Source organism: Hibiscus syriacus, unplaced genomic scaffold (genome assembly GCF_006381635.1).
Source record: "Hibiscus syriacus cultivar Baekdansim isolate YM2019G1 unplaced genomic scaffold, ASM638163v2 tig00112281_pilon, whole genome shotgun sequence".
NCBI classification, from domain to species: domain Eukaryota; kingdom Viridiplantae; phylum Streptophyta; class Magnoliopsida; order Malvales; family Malvaceae; genus Hibiscus; species Hibiscus syriacus.
The window spans coordinates 1813976-1834294 of NW_024063292.1; the positions used below are offsets into that span (position 1 = coordinate 1813976).

General features: G+C 32.2%; 1 long non-coding RNA gene and 1 pseudogene across 1 annotated transcript; one reads left to right on the forward strand and one right to left on the reverse strand.

Annotated features, from left to right (window-relative positions):
- LOC120177123 overlaps positions 1-6413 on the reverse strand; it is a 34364-nt pseudogene extending 27951 nt beyond the window's left edge.
- On the forward strand, positions 333-18355 carry LOC120177124. The gene is made up of 3 exons (XR_005521379.1): positions 333-419; positions 9378-9381; positions 18345-18355. It is a non-coding gene; the product is annotated as an uncharacterized LOC120177124 (long non-coding RNA).
- Positions 18356-20319: the final 1964 nt, after the last annotated feature.

A 20319-nucleotide genomic window follows, 5' to 3' on the forward strand; every position in this document is an offset into this window, starting at 1 on the left:
CTTACATTACACTTCTAAAATCTTGGGTTTGTGCTTGCTTTTAGTGTCATTAGTTTTGAATTTATGATTAGTTTTGTGTTTGCAACACTTGATTGTGATAGTATTTTTTTTTTTTGAATCGTTTTGTCGAATCAGTAACACTTGATTGTGATGATATCTGAGTGATAATTGGATTTTACCATTTTTATTCATGCAAGTTATCAGAAATGTTGCCATGTGTCTCTAAGATACTGCATTAACAGTTCTGCATTTTGTTGAGATATGAATGATGATTGCTGCTGCGATTGTATTGTATGTCGAATTAATTAGACTTGTTTACCGATTTCAGGTTTGGGAGCAGTGCCAAAATGTCAAATATGAACGAGAGGGGTACACTCTCACAGTTGATATTGAGAAAGGAATGCAAGATGGACAGGTACGTGGAATTAGACCTTTTTGTGACTGTAGTTTTCCTAGATAATGTTTAAAATTATACTCATTCTTAAAGCCTAAGGAAAGTGAGAGGATAAATTGTACTTTTGTAATGCTCTCTGGGATTCATTAATGTCGTGTGCAAAAAGGATAATTTTTTTATGCAGATTTGTTCAATTTGACGATTTTGTCAAAATTTCTTATCCTACGATATCTGTGGGATGTTATGAATTTCATTCACTTTTATTTAGTTTATTTGATTCGTTGGAATGTCCACGTGACAGATTTTCTCTCACACCGGATCAAATTATTGTTGGGAGGTTTCCGGTCTGGTCCTACCATCGAAACACGATGATGACCCGAATGGAGCTCCTGTTGCTCCACACCACACCCTTCAATGGCCGATCTCTTGCTTCAAGGTAATAATCTCTGAATCTTTTCGCCTCTATATTTTTATTTTGTGATCTCAAATTTCATAGATCCTACGCAGGATGGTCGAAGCTTATTGAGAACAATGGTGGAGTAGATAATTACCCGATGTTTAGAACCGGATTGAGGAAATCCATGGAATTGAAAGAATCTTCAATTGTAAAAGCATTATCTATCATCGATGAAGACGACACTACCCCTACTATTACTCCAAGTAAACACTTCTCTTTTTTACTTTAATTTTCATATCTAAAAATTTGTAGCTGAATTAGAACCATGGACTATGTAGGAATTGAATTTATGTCCAAAATGGTTTCTCTGATTTTAAAACCAAAGAGCATAGGTTACTAAAATCATTTAGTATAGTTACCAAGATGATCATGAAATTGTTGAACCGAGCTCTTTTTTTTTTTAAGGAAAAACTTACTTCCTACACAGGTAAAGTGATTCCATTAGAAAATAGTTGCGGTAACTCTCTCTTTTGTTTCATACTGCAGGTGGAAGGTCGTTATCTGTTTCAAGTGAAGCATTGAAGTGTGCAATGAGTCTTCTTGGTGACCCTGAACTAGGGGATTTATTTGGTGAAATGGATGAAGAGGTTCTCCATTTACAATTTACACGGAGGAAAAACTTAACGATGATTCATCAAACAAGCAAAACTATTTTTTTTACTTTCTTTCCCTGTTAAGGAGCAATGAAGACTCACAGATTGTGTATGTAACATATGTTGAACATGTGAGAGTTAAGAGGAATTTGCTTGCAGAAGTTGTCAATTTGTAAACTTTGATTTATTTATGTCAATTATTTTTACTTAATTTGGGTCGTAATTAAATTTTAAGGTTGTTGTTATTGGATATTGCTACATGATATTAAACTTAGGTAATAAATAGCAGAAAATAACATTTGCAAAGCAGGTTTCATTTGCGACGTTTTAAAATAAAAAAGTCACTAATGGTCTACACAATTGTGGCTTTTTCAGTTAAAAACGCCACTAAATTACCTACCCATTGTGGTGTTTATAAGAAAAACGCCGCTAAACGTCTGAACCTTTTGCAACGCTTGTAAGAAAAACGCCGCTAAATGTATGAACCTATTGCGGCATTTTTTATTTACAAACACCGCCAATGTTTGCGGCGTTAGTTTTAACGGCATTTCTTGCTGCGCTATTTTATATGTCGAGAAGGTTTTTTGCGACGCTTAAAAACATCGCTATAGGACTAAAATAACGCCGCTATAGCCCCATTCCGATAGTTACTAACCATTATAAATGTTAGTATACCCACATTATAACTAATTCAATCTTTTAGCATGAGCATGTGCTAATTAATATAACCTATTAGACGGGATCATATGCTAACTGTTATAACCCATTAGTACCGAATAGTCGAATACCACTAGTTCTATACCAATTGTCTTCCTTTGAGAGGGATCCAATTCATAGCTATCACAAATATTGCTGAGAAGAAAACCCAACCAAACCAAAAATCAAACTGAAGTGTTTGGACAATTTATGGAATACGAGTTTAAAAACCATGGGCACACAAACCGAACCAAATTCAATTTTCTATTTAATTTCTAATTGATTGTTTTTTATAATGGAAAATAAGTGTTCTGTATTTTGAATATTGAAAATAATTACAAATATTATATAAGATATATTAATTGTTTATTCATTTCAAAAATTAATTTTTCTAGAAATATTTACATAAAAGACTTTGAAAATTTATCAAATAAATGTCAAAATCAAAAATTAAATCCATTTTGTCAAAATAAAGTCAAAACCAAAAATTAATATGGAAAAACCAAGAACTGATCCAAACCAAATTAAAATGGTCGACTCAAAATCAACAAATTCGACCAAACTGAACCGATTTCACCCCTAATCGTAAAACAGTATTTTGGTCATAAAAATCCATAATTCATCATATTAATAAACTAAGACAAAACTGTCAAAAAATAATAATAACCATCTGTTTGCCAACCTCAATTTCACATAGCCTCTTTATTAAACAGAACACTACAAAATCCTATTAGAATTTGTTTTTCAAACAATGAAGGATTCATTATAAAATCAAATTCATAGAGATTCATTAGCAAGCGAGTAAGTGATAACTGAGAGGCTTACAACTAGTAATTACCTACATATCAGTGTCAAGGGGACAAGGTGCACTCTAGGTGCTCAAGCCCTTATACTCAACCGCAGGGCACACAGAAAAAGGCACTAGCCTGGGTGAAATAAAGCACAATATGTAAATAAGCGAGATTTTGTAATAGATGTATATATATAAAGCTTAAGATATATAATAAACTCCAAAGTGGATTCTAGTTTATCTATAAAACATGCAACCTCATTGGTCAATGTTTGTTGTTGAATGCGTAAATATTAGGATGTATACAGTTTGATAGTATCCTTTTCATATTACTAAAGGCATATCAAATAAAAAGAAAGAGAAGAAATTAAAGAGAAATTCAGCTAGGCGAGCTTTTTGTATGTCTATCCCCTTAAAAAGGGTGTCTAAGCACACTAGGTGTGAGCCTGGTCTGAAAGGATCTAGGGCACTTTTGATGAATAATGCTAAGGCACAGGCACGCCTAAGTGCGCGTCTTGAAAAGACTTCTAAATATTAGTCTCACTTAATCATATCTACCAGAACAATTTCAGATGTCGGTTTCTGTAGCAGCTATAATTTTCAGCTAAAGAAAAGTACATTGCCGGTCAATTGTGTTTGTAACGTTACAAGGCGTATAGATAATCGCTAAAAGCATGTAGAGGTCTATTGATAAATCAAACGAGAGAAAACAATTCAACAGCAAGCCTTTTCTTTCAGGCAAAAGCTCGACAACTAATCCGATTTCCTAAAACATAGAAATGCTGTATAACAAGACAATTATTAATAAAACAGTCATTACCATTCAATTCGATAGCATTTTTATCGCACTGATTTGAAATCCTTCTGCAAAAACAATGATGCTTCAATCATTAATTTTTTTTTTTGATAAACTGCCTAAAGGATACCAATTTTCTATTATTTACGAAATCAGGTCAAGTAAATGATTCGTTCAAAATTCTTATAGTTGGTCTTCTTTCTGGGCAACTAAAAGTCAATTAATTACTTCAAAAAAAACTCCCTGAAACGAAAGAAAGCAGAGCCTAGAAATTCTATTCAGATTTAGGAATTTTAGCGAACATCGATGTGGACAAACAAAAACGAACTAACATTTCCAATGCAAAAATAGAGGAAAAAGCGATCGACGAATCAATTAGATCAACTGAACTTCAAACGGTATGAGAAGACCCTTGCCTTGTGTCGTAACCGGTTTTCGTCCGGGCACGAAATATTTATTTGGCGGGAAAAGTGATGTGAATAAATGGTTTTGAAAATAATTTGGGAGTCGCCATCGCCCTTTTGGGTCAGGTAGGTCGAATACCTAAAAAAAAAATCTTTTAAAAGAATTTTTAAGAAAACATCAATTAAAAGATAAACTGATATGCGTTTTAACCAAAATTTCGTTCTTTTTAATAATAAAAAGAGATTCGTGGTCGGTTACGTTTAGGGAAGATTAGCAGCCCTACAACGCCCAAAATTGGTACTTTTTAATTATAAATTGTCTCTATTATTAGAAATTTAAAAATTCAAAATATATTTAATTTATAATCCTATTATTTCAAAATTATAATTATGAGGAAAAAGAAAAAAAATAATTTATATATATTTATAAATATAATATTTATTTAGTTAGAAATATCAGAAAAGGACTTCTAGGTGCCTTAAGACAGCTCTTTTCTTCGATATTAATAAATATTAATATAATAATTTAAATAAAATTAAATTATAATTTTTTATAATATTTAATTTTAAAATACCAGAATATGACATCCAGTTGTAGTAAGACTTCCCTTTTCTTCGATATTGAAAAATAAATAAATAAATATTAAAATAATTTATGTAAAAAAAATATAAATTATTATTTATTATATATATATATATATATATATGACTATATAAAAATAATATTTAAATATATAAACAAGTAAAATTAAAATAATAAAAATACAATTAGAACTATATATTTAAAAGCAGTAAAATAAATGAAAATATTTAAAATTAGTGACTAAATTATAATAAAATTAAAATTAAATACCTAATTCATAATTAATTATTTAAAATTATAGGGATTAAACATACCATTTTCCTTATTTATTAATTTGGTGACTAAAATAAAATTATATAAAATTCAAATATCAGATTAAAATAAATTAAAAATATATACTCAGGATTAAAATATTATTTATTAAAATTAAAGGATTAAATCAGTAATTTATCTAAAATATTTATAATTACGGTTAAGGGCTAAAATATAAATAAATAAAATTTAGAGACCAAATTAAAAGGATTATAAATTTGATTTAGTGACTAAAATGTAAGAATTACAAGTTAAAGGACTGCGGACGGGATTTAACCCTTAGTTAATTACACAAATAGCCCTCCCCGAAACGACGTCGTTCGGGAAGGGCTATTTAAAGCCCGAAACCGGCTGGCCCGAAGGGCTAGCTCTCATTTCCTTTATTCCCTCTCTCTCTCTTCTCTGAGAGAATTTAAAATTCTCTCTAAAACAGAGAGAAGCGACCGGCCGGCAGCCGTTCTCCGGCGTTGACCCCGCCGTCGGCCACCACCTTCGGTGGCCGAAATTTTTTTTTTTACACTAAAACGTAGATCGGACCGTCCTAATGACGGTTCCGGTGTTCTTTTCTCTTAAATAGCTCCCGATCAGAGCAAATCTAAGAAAGTACATTCGATTTTCGAAGGTTTTGGTGACGTTTGAAGAGGTCCGGCGGTCGTGGCTTCCTCGGTAAGCTTCTCTCCTTTCTTTTCTTTTGTTTTTGGTTGCTGTGTTGTGGGTTTTTTTTTTGTTCTTCGTTCTTCCTCTCTTCTTTTTGTTGGCAGGGGCTCGGTGGCTTTTATAGCCACCACCAGTGATAGCTTCGGACCGGTCCAAAAGGGTTTCTTCGGTGAGTCACCGGACTTCCAGTGGTGACTCACCGTTTGGGGGAGACGTGTGCGGCTGGAGTGGCTCTTCTAGAAGCCTTCGACGAGACGTGGCAGCGGTGGAGATGGTGGGAGCAGCTGTGGCGGCCGCGTGGCCCTAGGGTATCATACCCTAGGGTTTGCATCTGGAGGAGTGTGGGCCGTTGGATCTCTCAGATCTAACGGCTGAGATGATGAGGCGGCTAGGGTTAGATCAAACCCTAATCTATTTTTTAGGGTTTAGTTGGGCCATCTGAACTTGTAATTGGGCCAGATAATTTGGGCCTGTTTGTAATTATTATTATTATTTATTATTTTTTAATAATAATAATAATATATATCTAAATAATTATAATAATTATAATTATAATAATAATTATAATAAAAAAAATTTAGTATCTTCACCTTAGGAGAAGCTTAAGAATAAACAAGGTAGAAACATCACCTACAAAAGCTCCGCCTCCCACTAAAGCCAAGGTTTTCAGCTTCTCCATTTTTATGTTACGCTTTTGCTTGGCTCCTTAATCTTCAATGTCCGCATCTCAGGATTTTAGGTGGGATACTGGCTTAGGGTTTAGACTTAACCCTATAGAAAGTAGAAACCATAAAATAAACAGGGTAAACTACATAAATGATCATTAATGTTTGAGTGAGATTTTGTTTTTTAATGAAGTTTTACAAGTAATAAAATGGTCACTAATGTTGGATTTGTAACAAATTGATCAATTATCATTAATATGGGTGACGAAAAACTTAACTGGCTATTAACCGTTTACCTGAACCGTTGACCACCTCACCATTACCCAAATTATAATAAATAAAGTTCATTTTTACTTTCTCTCATCGTCTTCTTCATTTTCTAAAGCAAGAAAAATTCATAACAGAATCTTTATGAAAAGAAAAAGCTTATTTTTTCATCTTAACACAACAATGTCTATTTACTTATGAGTCAAATTCCATCTATAGATTCCATTTTCTCAAATGGGTTGTTGTGTAAACACTAACAAAGGGAAAAGAAGTGAGTCTCAAAAGCAAAACTTCAACTAAAGAAGAAGAAGTGAGAAAAGTTTTATTCGAAACTCCAAAAACCGAAGATCACATCTTTATCCCATAATAAGAAGATGACGAAAGAGCCAATATAGTAAGATTAGATAAGAAAGTCTCATATGGAAGATAATCTAAATCTAAAACTCCAACTGTAATACCCACAACCCGTATCCGTCCCGTATACGAGTCTGAGGCATCACATTGACTTTTCAAATCATTTACTTATATCAAATAGAGGATAATTTCATACTTAATTTAAATATACTGAATAATTTACATATATTAAATCAAAAAGTTTACAAAAAATGATCAAAGCTTATACAATTTAATCCTTTAGGTACATACCAACGTTATTTAATGCAACAAAGAAACCTACTATTAAATTTCTTCTGATATGATCTCCAATGATGTTATGTTGTCTCTGCTGCTTATCTTCACTTTTCAAACTTCTCATATCCTACGTGTGAAACACTCACACGCTAAGTCACAGACTTAGTGAGACATATAAACTAATAATGGAAACTATAACTATGCATATACATTTCCTACAACCAAAATGCTTATATGCACATATATCATCATATGACTCATTTAGCCAAACAATACATACAACATCACATAAATATTGTAATACATTTCACAATTAATAACATGTCATCTTATAATAAAGTTAATTATTTTTATATTTTTTCTCTGCCCATGTACATTATTGAGAACTTAAGGTATGTGAGCGCATTGAAATTGTGCACAAATGTTGTCACCACAGCTCGTATAAATTTTCACTGAGTGACATATAAAATTGCCCTAAAGGACCTTATATATGTCCTGAAGGACCTCATATATGTCCTGAAGGACCACATAGAATTGTCCCTAAGGACCACATAGAATTGTCCCTAAGGACCACATATATGTTCCAAATGACCAAATATATGTCTTGAAGGACCACATATGTGTTCCAAAGGATCACATATATGTCCCAAATGACCACGTAGAACCCTCAACTCTTGGCATGCCAACTATACTTGTAATATCCCAAAATAAGGACTAGTGACTTAAATGTAAGTTTTGGAAATTTGAAGTCTAATTTCGAAAGATTGGAAAGTTCAAAGACTTAATTAGGAATATTTTGAGGATTATTTGGTAAATATGTAAGGAGGTAAGGGTAAATTGGTCTTTGTAAAGAAAGATTTTTATTATCTCTTTATAAAAGAGATAACCACGTGTAAAGGGGAGAGAAAAGTCTGGAGAGATGGGGTTCAATTTCTTCTTCTTCCCGTGTCTTCATGTATAAGGTGAGTTGGATTTAATTTGCTTGTTTCTTCAATTTTATGGTTTCTTTTGATTCTTGAGTGATAAGAAAGAGTAAGGGAAGATTTATGGTGACTTAAAACTCCAAAATCAACAAGTTATAAGAGATTAAGTAAAAGGAGTTTTTAAGTGAATTATTGAAATATAATGAGTTAATAGATTTTGAAGTTGAATTTGACTTGTCAAGGGTCTAATTAAGAAGTTAGAAGGAATAGAATTGGAATTAAAACATGTTGCAAAGTTGGTGTAATTCTTGAGTTACATATGAGGGATAGAATTTTGAGGTTAAAGATGGTTTATATGGATATAAATTGGTTTAAGCATGTGTATATGAGTTAAGAACATGAAAGGGGATGAAAGATGAAGCATTTGAGTTGATTTGAGTGGATTTTCGTGCACGAAATGAAATTATGGGCGAGTGTGCATCGATACACATTCAATATGTATCGATGCATCAAGGGCAAATTCCAGAAATAATTCAATGTGCATCGATGCACAAGAAGTGCATCGATAAACCCATTAAAAATGGAAACATTGAATTCCATGAGTGTACCGATGCACAGTTAGTGCATCGATGCACCCCTTTGAAATTTAAATATCGAATGTAATTAGGGAAAATGGAAGTATATCTTTCTTATAGCTTAAGAAATCAAGGATCAAATCATAGTATTTAGAATGCTAATATGTATACATGATTGTGTAGATATCGATCGAGAACAAGTTCCGTAATGATTGAAAGGTTAGAATTTATCAAGAAGAGAAAGTAAGTCATAGGAGTAATTGATAGCAAGTGAGGCACAGGTGAGTGCATACTATTGGAATGTATGTATTTTTACATGGGAATTAGACTTGTGATAAATTTGTTCCCGATATTTGAATATATGATAGCATGAGTCGAAGCATGATTAGGATTATGTACTATGTGAATGTGTCATGCTTGCATTACATGTTATGTGATGTGCATTTATGTCTATATGATAATGATCTATGAAACAATACAAGAATATTATCTGAATTACTTGATAATAAGTCATAAGATTGCATTCAAATGTAATATCAGTGCATACCAAGAAATAAAGAATAAGATAGATGATACGATATAAATTATATTATGAAATAGTGATGTAGGAATGCGATATAGAGATGCAATAAAAGTTGTGTTATATGATAAATATAAACATTTGAGAACAAGAGATAAATTATATTAGAAAGATTTATAGGCTTAAATGAAGCCATAGGAAGATGTTATAGGAGCTATTTAATGATAATTTATGAGAATACATGTATATGTGATAAACTATGTGAAACTGAACTAAGGAATATATGAAATTAATATATAAATGATGTGAGTATAAAAGTACAAACCATAAGTTATATGATATGCGATAAGTTATTATATGTGCATGATGTATGTTATGAGATGTGATCTATGTGATTACAGGAGAAATGATAATAGTTATATGAGTATATGTACATGTGAACTATATGGAAATGAACAACGTGACTATGTGTGATTTTATGGAAATCTGATAATGAGTTATGTGAAAGAACTATGAGACTATATGTATATGTGAATGTGAGATAATCTAAATATTAATGCCCATGTTATGTGTCAAGAAAGCTAAAGGTATAGTTGGCATGCCAAGAGTTGAGGGTCTACGCAGTCCTTCGGGATATATATGTATTCTTTGGAACATGTATGAGGTCTTTTGATATTTGGTCCTTGGCATATGTATATGATTCTTAAGGAATTTTCTACGTGGTCCTTAGGGACATTTTATATGGCACTTCGGTGCAATTCTATGCAGCACTTCAGTGCAACTCTACGTGGCACTTTGGTGCATTTATACGAGCTGTGGTGACAACATTAGTGCACAACCTCTAGAGACTCACATATCTATAGTTCTCATATATGTACATGGGCTAATCAAGAGATAATAACAAATATATGTTGTAATATGATGAATGTTATAGAAATGACATAATGAGGTATGGGTATAATATATGATTAAACAGATAAAGTTAAGTATATGTTCTATGTGATTAAATGATAAATGACTAATGATGATTTATATGTATGCATGTATTTCTTATTAGATAATCTGATATGATTTATATGATGATGTATGTATTGCTTGGTTAATTGAATCATATGTTGATTAAAAGAATAAATATAAGAGGATATAATTATATGATATAAATGTTAAGAATATTGATAGTGCAATAAAGTTAGAGATGGAAATAATGTGTGATATGTATATGTGTATAGTACGTTATATATAATCTTATATTGTTTTGAAGTGGCATTATAAGATGATTTGGTCATGCATGTGTAAATAGTTAGAGTTCTTTTATAATTTTAATGCCTCACTAAGTCATAGACTTAGCGTGTGATTGTTTCACACGTAGGTTGCAGAAACGAGAAGAGAAGCTAAGAGGATCAGGACATGTTAGCATATTCCTTACGAATATCAGATCAGAAACATATGGAGTATATGTATTTTATATTATAGAATTTAGTTGGCATGTAGTTACAAGATTTGGATTGAATATGCTCTGATTAGGTTGTAAAACAATTTGATTATATTTATTTCTAAAAAGTACTCACTTTCTCAAATTATGAATTTAAGATTTTGGGGGATTTGTAAAGAAAAAAGTTTTGAAAAGTCAATGTGACACCTCGGACTCGGATCCGGGTTGGATACGGGTTGAGGGTGTTACATTTTATGGTATCAGACCTATGGTTTAGCTGGTTCTAGGCATAAACCAAGGTCTATAGAGTTTTTAAATTGAATGCATGCCAAAATATAGTGAAAATTTATGATCTGATAGTGTAAGAAGTGTGTTGTTTTGCTAATAGAATTATATTGCTAAGTTATAATAGAAGTATGATTATGATAATTTTGAAGTAAAGTAAAAGGCGATATTCCTGATTATGATAGCTATTCACCTGCCCTGGCCAGGTAGGATGAAGAACGGACACCTCAGGAAGTGCCTCGTAAGATCAAAGGTTGATTTCAAAAAGTTGAAATCATATCCGAATAGTGATAAAGAGTCTTCACTGTTTTGAATCGGACAAGTGTTATGGAGTAGTTTGTCATTACGCAGATAAGATAGAATATGGTGAACAAGTGTCACTATAAGGAAGTTAAAAGATTTAATGATGTGATTAGAATTTGTAGAAGAGTTTAAGAATAAGTGAATAAGTGACCAATTTATAAGATAAATGAAACTAGAATGATGAATTTGAAACAAAGAGATAGTATTGTGTATAAGCAAAAGTGTGAATATAATAAAGGTTTGCATTCTAGATGGAAAGAGTTAGCGTTGGCTAACCAGATTATGTGATGGAAAATGTATTGGAATTATAAGATTTTGAGATATTGTCATGATAAATTAACCAAAGATGAGGTGGATCTGGATACAGTTGTATATTTGATCATAATAATGTGACATAGTGAAGAAGGTGAGGATTTGTATGTTTGAGTAAAGTTAAGGATTGATAAGAAGAGTTTAAGGATGGGTACATCAGTGATCAGTTTATAAGATAAAGGAAGTTAGAACGTTGGGTTGGAATAACGGAAATTACTGGATGTATGAGAATAAAGGTGAATTTGATAAGTTAAATAAACTAATTTTGAGATAATTTCGATTGGAAATGATGTATATGATTGGTTGACTAGGGCTTTTTCCATAGATTAAACATATGTTATTGACTAGTTGTTAGAGTAAAGGTGATAGAGTTATAAGATTGGAAAAAAAATAATAATAAAGTTGAGTTAATCAATTATGATGTGGATCTGAATATAGTTGTGTATTCTGATAAGATAACTATGATGTAGATAAGGAGAAAAGTATTTGTGTGGAGCTTTAAGGAAGGAAAATACAAGTATAAGATATAATAAAGAATGAAGTCATGTATAAATAAATTGGGTTATCAAAGTTACGAGGATGCAATGAAGATTGGTACACATAGATGAGTATAGGTAATAGGACAAGAGTATGTGAACATGAAAGGAAAGAGATGATTTGTGTATAAGGAGATTTCGATTTTGAGTAAATAAATGAATAATGGAATAAAAAAATAAAAAGGATTGAGTTTAAAGGATTAGATATGATAAAGGTTATATAGAAGTGTAGATGATAAGTTTAATATAGAAGTAAGAAAAGTGTGTAAGGTGTTATGAAAAGATTGTTTGATTTCATAAAGCATATGTTTACTCATATTTGAAGAAGATTTTGGTTATGTTCTTGGTTAAATAATGATAGAATAAGAGTTTGATTATTGTTATGAAGTAATTAGAGATGGGTTTATGATGTTGAGTGATGAAAATGGATGTTACTGTCTACATGATGAATGACATTACATAGATTTTTATAAGGACAAAGGAAAAATGCAGAATCAAAGGAGAGAAAAGATAGATATAAGTTGGGTTCTTTGGAAATTGAGGGCAAATCACTGATTATAAATTACGAAGGAATAAAGTTGAGAAAACAACATGAGAATATTAGAAGATATGTTCTTATCAAGATGTGCAGTGAAAATTCGAGGATGAATTTTCTTTAAAGAGGGGAGATTTGTAACATCCCAAAATAAGGACTAGTGACTTAAATGTAAATTTTGGAAATTTGAGGTCTAATTTCAAAAGATTGGAAAGTTCAGAGACATAATTAGGAATATTTTGAGGATTATTTGGTAAATATGTAAGGAGGTAAGGGTAAATTGGTCTTTGTAAAGAAATATTTTTATTATCTCTTTATAAAAGAGATAACCACGTGTAAAGGGGAGAGAAAAGTTTAGAGAGATGGGGTTCAGTTTCTTATTCTTCCCGTGTCTTTATGTATAAGGTGAGTTGGATTTAATTTGCTTGTTTCTTCAATTTTATGGTTTCTTTTGATTCTTGAGTGATAAGAAAGAGTAAGGGAAGATTTATGGTGACTTAAAACTCCAAAATGAATAAGTTATAAGAGATTAAGTAAAAGGAGTTTTTAAGTGAATTATTGAAATAGAATGAGTTAATAGATTTTGAAGTTGAATTTGACTTGTAAAGGGTCTAATTAAGAAGTTAGAAGCAATAAAATTAAAATTAAAACATGTTGCAAAGTTGGTGTAATTCTTGAGTTACATATGAGGGAAAGAATTTTGAGGTTAAAGAAGATGGTTTATATGGATATAAATTGGTTTAAGCATGTGTATATGAGTTAAGAACATGAAAGTGAATGAAAGATGAAGTATTTGAGTTGATTTGAGTGGATTTTCGTGCACGAAATGGAATTCTGGGCGAATGTGCATCGATACACACTCAATATGTACCGATGCATAAAGGGAAAATTTTAGAAATAATTCAATGTGCATCGATGCACAGGAGGTGCATCGATACACCCATTAAAAAATGGAAACATCGAATGCCATGAGTGTACCGATTCACAGTTAGTGCATCGATGCACCCCCATGAAATTTAAATATCGAAAGTAATTAGTGCATCGATACACTACAAGAGTATACCGATGCACTTCAAAGGGAAAATGGAAGGAGATCTTTCTTATAGCTTAAGAAATCAAGGATCAAATCATAGTATTTAGAATACTAATATATATACATGATTGTGTAGATATCGATCGAGAGCAAGTTCCGTAATGATTGAAAGGTTATAATTGATCAAGAAGAGAAAGTAAGACATAGGAGTAATTGATAGCAAGTGAGGCACATGTGATTGCATACTATTGGAATATATGTATTTTTACATGGAAATTAGACTTGTGATAAGTTTGTTCCCAATATTTGAATATATGATAGCATGAGTCGAAGCATGATTATGATTATATACTATGTGAATGTGTCATGCTTGCATTACATGTTATGTGATGTGCATTTATGTCTATATGATAATGATCTATGAAACAATACAAGAATATTATCTGAATTACTTGATAATAAGTCATAAGATTGCATGCAAATGTAATATCAGTGCATACCAAGAAATAAAGAATAAGATAGATGATACGATATAAATTATATTATGAATTAGGGATGTAGGAATGCGATATAGATATGCAATAAAAGTTATGTGCTATATGGTAAATATAAACATATAAGAACAAGAGATAAATTATATGAGAAAGATTTATAGGCTTAAATGAAGCTATAGGAAGATGTTATAGGAGCTATTTGATGATAATTTATGAGAATACATGTATATGTAATAAACTATGTGAAACTGAACTAAGGAATATATGAAATTAATATATAAATGATGTGAGTATAAAAGTACAAACCATAAGTTATATGATATACGATAAGTTATTATATGTACATGATATATGTTATGAGATGTGATCTATGTATTTACAGGAGAAATGATAATAGCTATATGAGTATATGTACATGTGAACTATATGGAAATGAACTACTTGACTATGTGTGATTTTATGGAAATCTGATAATGAGTTATGTGAAAGAACTATGAGACTATATGTATATGTGAATGTGAGATAATCTAAATATTAATGCCCATGTTATGTTTCAAGAGAGCTAGAGGTATAGTTGGCATGCCAAGAGTCGAGGGTCTACGCGGTCCTTCGGGACATATATGTATTCTTTGGAACATGTATAAGGTCTTTTGAGACACATATTTGGTCCTTGGCATATGTATATATTAGGATCGAGTCATTCATTTCTGAACAACTTTCTAGTGGGTCACCCATCCTTGGATTTTCCTAGTCCAAGCACACTTAACCATAGAGTTCTGAAGCGAATGATCACCATTCCTTCTTAAAACCAATTGATGATAAGTAGGTGGGTCATTTTAACCTCATATCTTTGTAGTGGGTGATCACTGGGTTCCCCCAAGCCAATGTGGATTCTTGTGGGGCACCCCCACAGTTTACCACGGTATTACAGAGCCCCACATCTATAGCGTGCTGCGGGCGGGCCTAGGGGCTTCGCAAGGCATACGTGGGCCTCGACAGGTTGGGTAGTCACGCACCAATATTGTGCCCATACACGATAGAATCCCTAAGGGTGATCGCTGGACCCCATAACCCAACAATCACCCCCAGCGACACCTGGGGGATTCGAACCTGCAATCTGCTCTGATACCAATTGTTAGGATCGAGTTATTCATTTCTGAACAACTTCCCAGTGGGTCACCCATCCTTGGATTTTCCTAGTCCAAGCACACTTAACCACAGAGTTCTGAAGCGAATGATCACCATTCATTCTTAAAACCAATTGGCGATAAGTAGGTGGGTTATTTTAACCTCATATCTTTGTAGTGGGTGATCACTGGGTTCCCCCCAAGCCAATGTGGATTCTTATGGGGCACCCCCACAGTTCACCACGGCATTGCAGAGCCCCGTATCTATAGCGTTCTGCAGGCGGGCCTAGGAGCTTCGCGAGGCACACGTGGGCCTCGGCAGGTTGGGCAGTCACACACCAATATCGCGGCCATACACGATAGAATCCCTAAGGGTGATTGCTGGACCCCATAACCCAACAATATATGATTCTTAAGGAATTTTCTACGTGGTCCTTAAGGACATTTTATATGGCACTTCGGTGCAATTCTACACAGCACTTCGGTGCAACTTTACGTGGCACTTTGGTGCATTTACACGAGCTGTGGTGACAATATTAGTGCACAACCTCTAGAGACTCACATATCTACAGTTCTCATATATGTACATGGGCTAATCAAGAGATAATAACAAATATATGTTGTGATATGAATAGAAAGGACATGATGAGGTATGAGTATAGTATATGATTAAAAAGATAAAATTAAGTATATGTGCTATGTGATTAAATGATAAGTGACTAATGATGATTTATATGTATGCATGTATTTCTTATTAGATAATCTGATATGATTTATATGATGATGTTTGTATTGCTTGGTTAATTGAATCATATGTTGATTAAAAGAATAGATATAAGAGGATATAATTATAAGATATAAATGATAAGAATATTGATAGTGGAATAAGGTTAGAGATGGAAATAATGTGTGATATGTATATGTGTATAGTACGTTATATATAATCTTATATTGTTTTGTTGTAGCATTATAAGGTGATGTAGTCATGCATGTGTAAATAGTTAGAGTTGTTTTATAATTTTAAGGCCTCACTAAGTCATAGACTTAGCGTGTGATTGTTTCACACGTAGGTTACAGAAACGAGAAAAGAAGCTAAGAGGATCAGGACAGGTTAGCATATTCCTTACGAATATCAGATCAGAAACATATGGAGTATATGTATTTTATATTATAGAATTTAGTTGGCATGTAGTTACAAGATTTGGATTGAATATGCTTTGATTAGGTTGTAAAACAATTTGATTATATTTATTTCTAAAAAGTACTCACTTTCTCAAATTATGAATTTAAGATTTTGGGGGATTTGTAAATAAAAGAGTTTTGAAAAGTCAATGTGACACCTCAGACTTGGATCCGGGTTGGATACGGGTTGAGGGTGTTATAATACTCCTAGCTCTCATATCATATAACATGGACATTATTATTTATATTTGTCACATAACTTGTATCACATAAATATATAATCACATAGATCACTTTCACATAACTTATATTATATTTCCATGTAATCACATATATCTTGTTACATGACTTATATCTTATGATCATGTACTCACATATCTCTTATTATCACATAGCTCATAGTCACATAGCTTATTTCATTTTTCCCTTTAATTACATAAGTCAATTATATCAGTTTACATAGTTTATCACACAGACATGCATTCACATAAATCATGTATAAAAATGTACTTAACATCTAGACCTATGCATATACTTATGTACGCATAAGCAACATAGCAATAACATACTTATCTTCATGTACTCATGTAATCCATATGAATTAGACTCATCACAAGTCTTAATTCCATTAAATAACTTATACATAATATCATGTACTCACCTTGGTCTCACTAGTCAATACCAATCTCTTATATCTCTATCAGTAAATCTTACTCTGTTGACTTGTCTGAACTTTGCTTTTGTTCGATATCTACACGAATATACAATTCATATAAATATCGGAAGTCAATTACTCTAAAAGATTCTTACAAATGTAAACTAATCAAAGCACTAAATTCCAAATTTCAGCTTGAGTAGTATCGGTACTACAAGTACAGTACCGATACCTTTATGCTTATAGTATCGATACCATCCCACGGTATCGATAACTATTCTTGATTCTGGAATTTTCATTGTAAAAATGGTATCGATACTTCTACCTTGGTATTGATACCTATGGTACTGATACTTCCACTTCAGTATCGATACCCTATGAAGATTTTGTCAACTTTTGCCTTATGGTATCGATACTGTTCATGCAGTATCGATACCTACACATAATTTTCACCTATTAATGCCTTGTAGTATCGGTACTACTCATCGAGTACCGATACCACCAACCAGATTATACTTCCTTAAACCGAAAATTACTAACACTTCACTTAAACTCCACTTATAGAACTCTTTTCATACCATTAAACTCAACTATACATACTTAAACCATCTTTTAACACTATAACACATCATTATCTTCAATATCTCACCATAACTCTTGAAATTAAGAATTTTACTAAACTTTCAACATGTTCTAAACTCATTTCTAATACTTTAGACTTCTTATTCCTACTTATGACAAGTCAAATTTATCAACAAAACTCTAAAAACTACATCATATCAACAATTCACTTCTACACCTTTTTACAAATTCCTTTATAATTCTCTCCTCTTGTTGTTTTAATCCTATACAAGCTTTCTTTAAGCTTGTATAACACCTAAGCCTTCAATACAACCCCAAAAGTTAAAGAAATCAACAAAAATTCAGAATCTTACCTTTGAAGTAGAGCACGCGGGAAGAAGAAGAATGCAAGAGGAAAATGTTTCTAGATATCTCTCCAATTTCCACGTGTTTATCTCTTAATAAAGGAGATAAAATATCCTTTAAAATTAAAAGACCATAATACCCTTCATTCTTTACTATTTAATCCAACACCAACATATATTCCAATTTAAATCCTTGAACTTTTCTAATTTTTTGAAATTAGACCCGAAGTTTCAAAATCTTACAATTTAGTCACTAACTTAGTTTTTGGGATGTTACACCAACAAACACAAATAAAAACAAATTCATATTTACAACTTCAATGGCTAATAGTTTTCATAGAAAAGTAAAACTAGTCACTCACTCACTCAACGACAGAGTTAAGGCTTTATTCATTGACACTAGTTATTTCATAAACCTCAAGAACACTCTACCTCATTCGTCGTCGTCGAAGATGTCTCTCATTGCCTCTTTGAACTGGTTCATAATTTTTTTGAAGATAACCATGATGTTGTAATCAATAGGACGATAATAATACTTACATTGTTGATGTCGATTAAGTCATTTAGAACCTTGATTATACGATGTCGTTGGAAATCATCGTCAAGTTTATCAATAACACCTGAAATTTACCCCAATTTAAAACCCTATTATTAGGATTTTAGGCTCTATGGACAACCGAAAAAATAGCCAATAGGAGTGAATTGACCTTTTGAATTTTTGTGATTGAGGAGAAATGATAGAAAAATATGACACAATGATTTATAGTGGTTCAAATTCCTCAATAAAGTTTGCATCTACTACCTTAGCTCCACACTAAGGATTTTCTAACAAATTCACTAATTTGTTTTTTTTACTTAAGAGTAACCTTTACAAAATTCCCTAAGTTTCAATGGTTAAACTAGAACCACTCCTCTTTTTACGAAGAATAAATAAGTAAACAAGAATACCTCACAAAGATAGGCGTTTATACAATTAAGCACAAAAATACTCTATGACAAGAGAAAAAAAAGAATAAAGAGTGTGTTGAACCATGTTTTATAATATTTTGATATAACAAATTAAGGCAAAATGTTTTTGGACTTGAATTGAATTTATTAAAAGTTTTCAAAAATAACTCAAAGTCCATTAAAAGTGAATTTGAGCACAAAATTGATTTTCAACGTACGTAGTATCGATATTGTTCTTACAGTATCGATACTATATCAACAGTACCGATATTGTTCATGTGGTGCCGATACCCTAGGTAAGAGAAGTATCGATATTATCAAGGTAGTATCGATACTACCAGCTTGCTCAAATTCTAGAATGAAAAATAGGTACCAATATCCAAAGGAGTACCAATACTAATTTACATAGTCGTATCGATACCATGAAGGATAGTATCAATACCGTCAGACCCAACGACTGTTTTATTTAAATATTACAAAGGTAGTACCGATACTCCCTATAGGAGTATTGATACCCTCTGTCCCAGGTAGTTTTATCAGAGAAAACATCCCAACTGCTCCAAATCACTCCCAACGGTTAGAAACGACCACAAAACTCATTCCAACTTATAAATACAAGTTCAAGACACTTGAAGGGTTGGAACACCTATCCAAGCAATCAAACACAAGAGAAGAGTTTTTCATTCTTATTTTCCTTTCTCTTGTAAATATTGTGTTTTTGTGAGCTTTAATTTGTAAACACCCTACCTTGTAGAGGTTTTATTGTTTACTTCTTTTATCCTTTATAAAGGGATTTTGGTTCTAGCTAAGCCTTTGAAAAGCTAGAGAGTTTGTAAAGGTTATCTCTTTGTCCTTGAAAAAGAAAGAACAAATTAGTGGATTTGTTGAAAAATCCTAAGTGAGGAGCTTAGGTAGTGGATGTAGACTTTGGTTGAGAAAGTCAAACCACTATAAATCCTTGTGCATCAATTTTTTATCCCTTTAATTCTCCTTACTCCCTAAAATTCTCAAAAAGCCAATTCACCCCTTCTAGGCAAACGTTTTCGATTGTCATTTGAGCTTCAACGTATCCTAATAATGTAAAAGCTTTTCTATTGATCTTGATTGATTGGATTTGTGTTATAACCTTCTTCAAGTTTCCTCAACTTGTTTTATATATTGGAATGAGTTTGTTATCATTTCTAGCCGATAGAGATGTTTTTGTAGCCGTTGAAGATTAATTTTCTGCAAAATAAAATTGTCTAGAACAAGGAGTATTGATACTCGAGCGAGCAGTATCGGTACTGTTT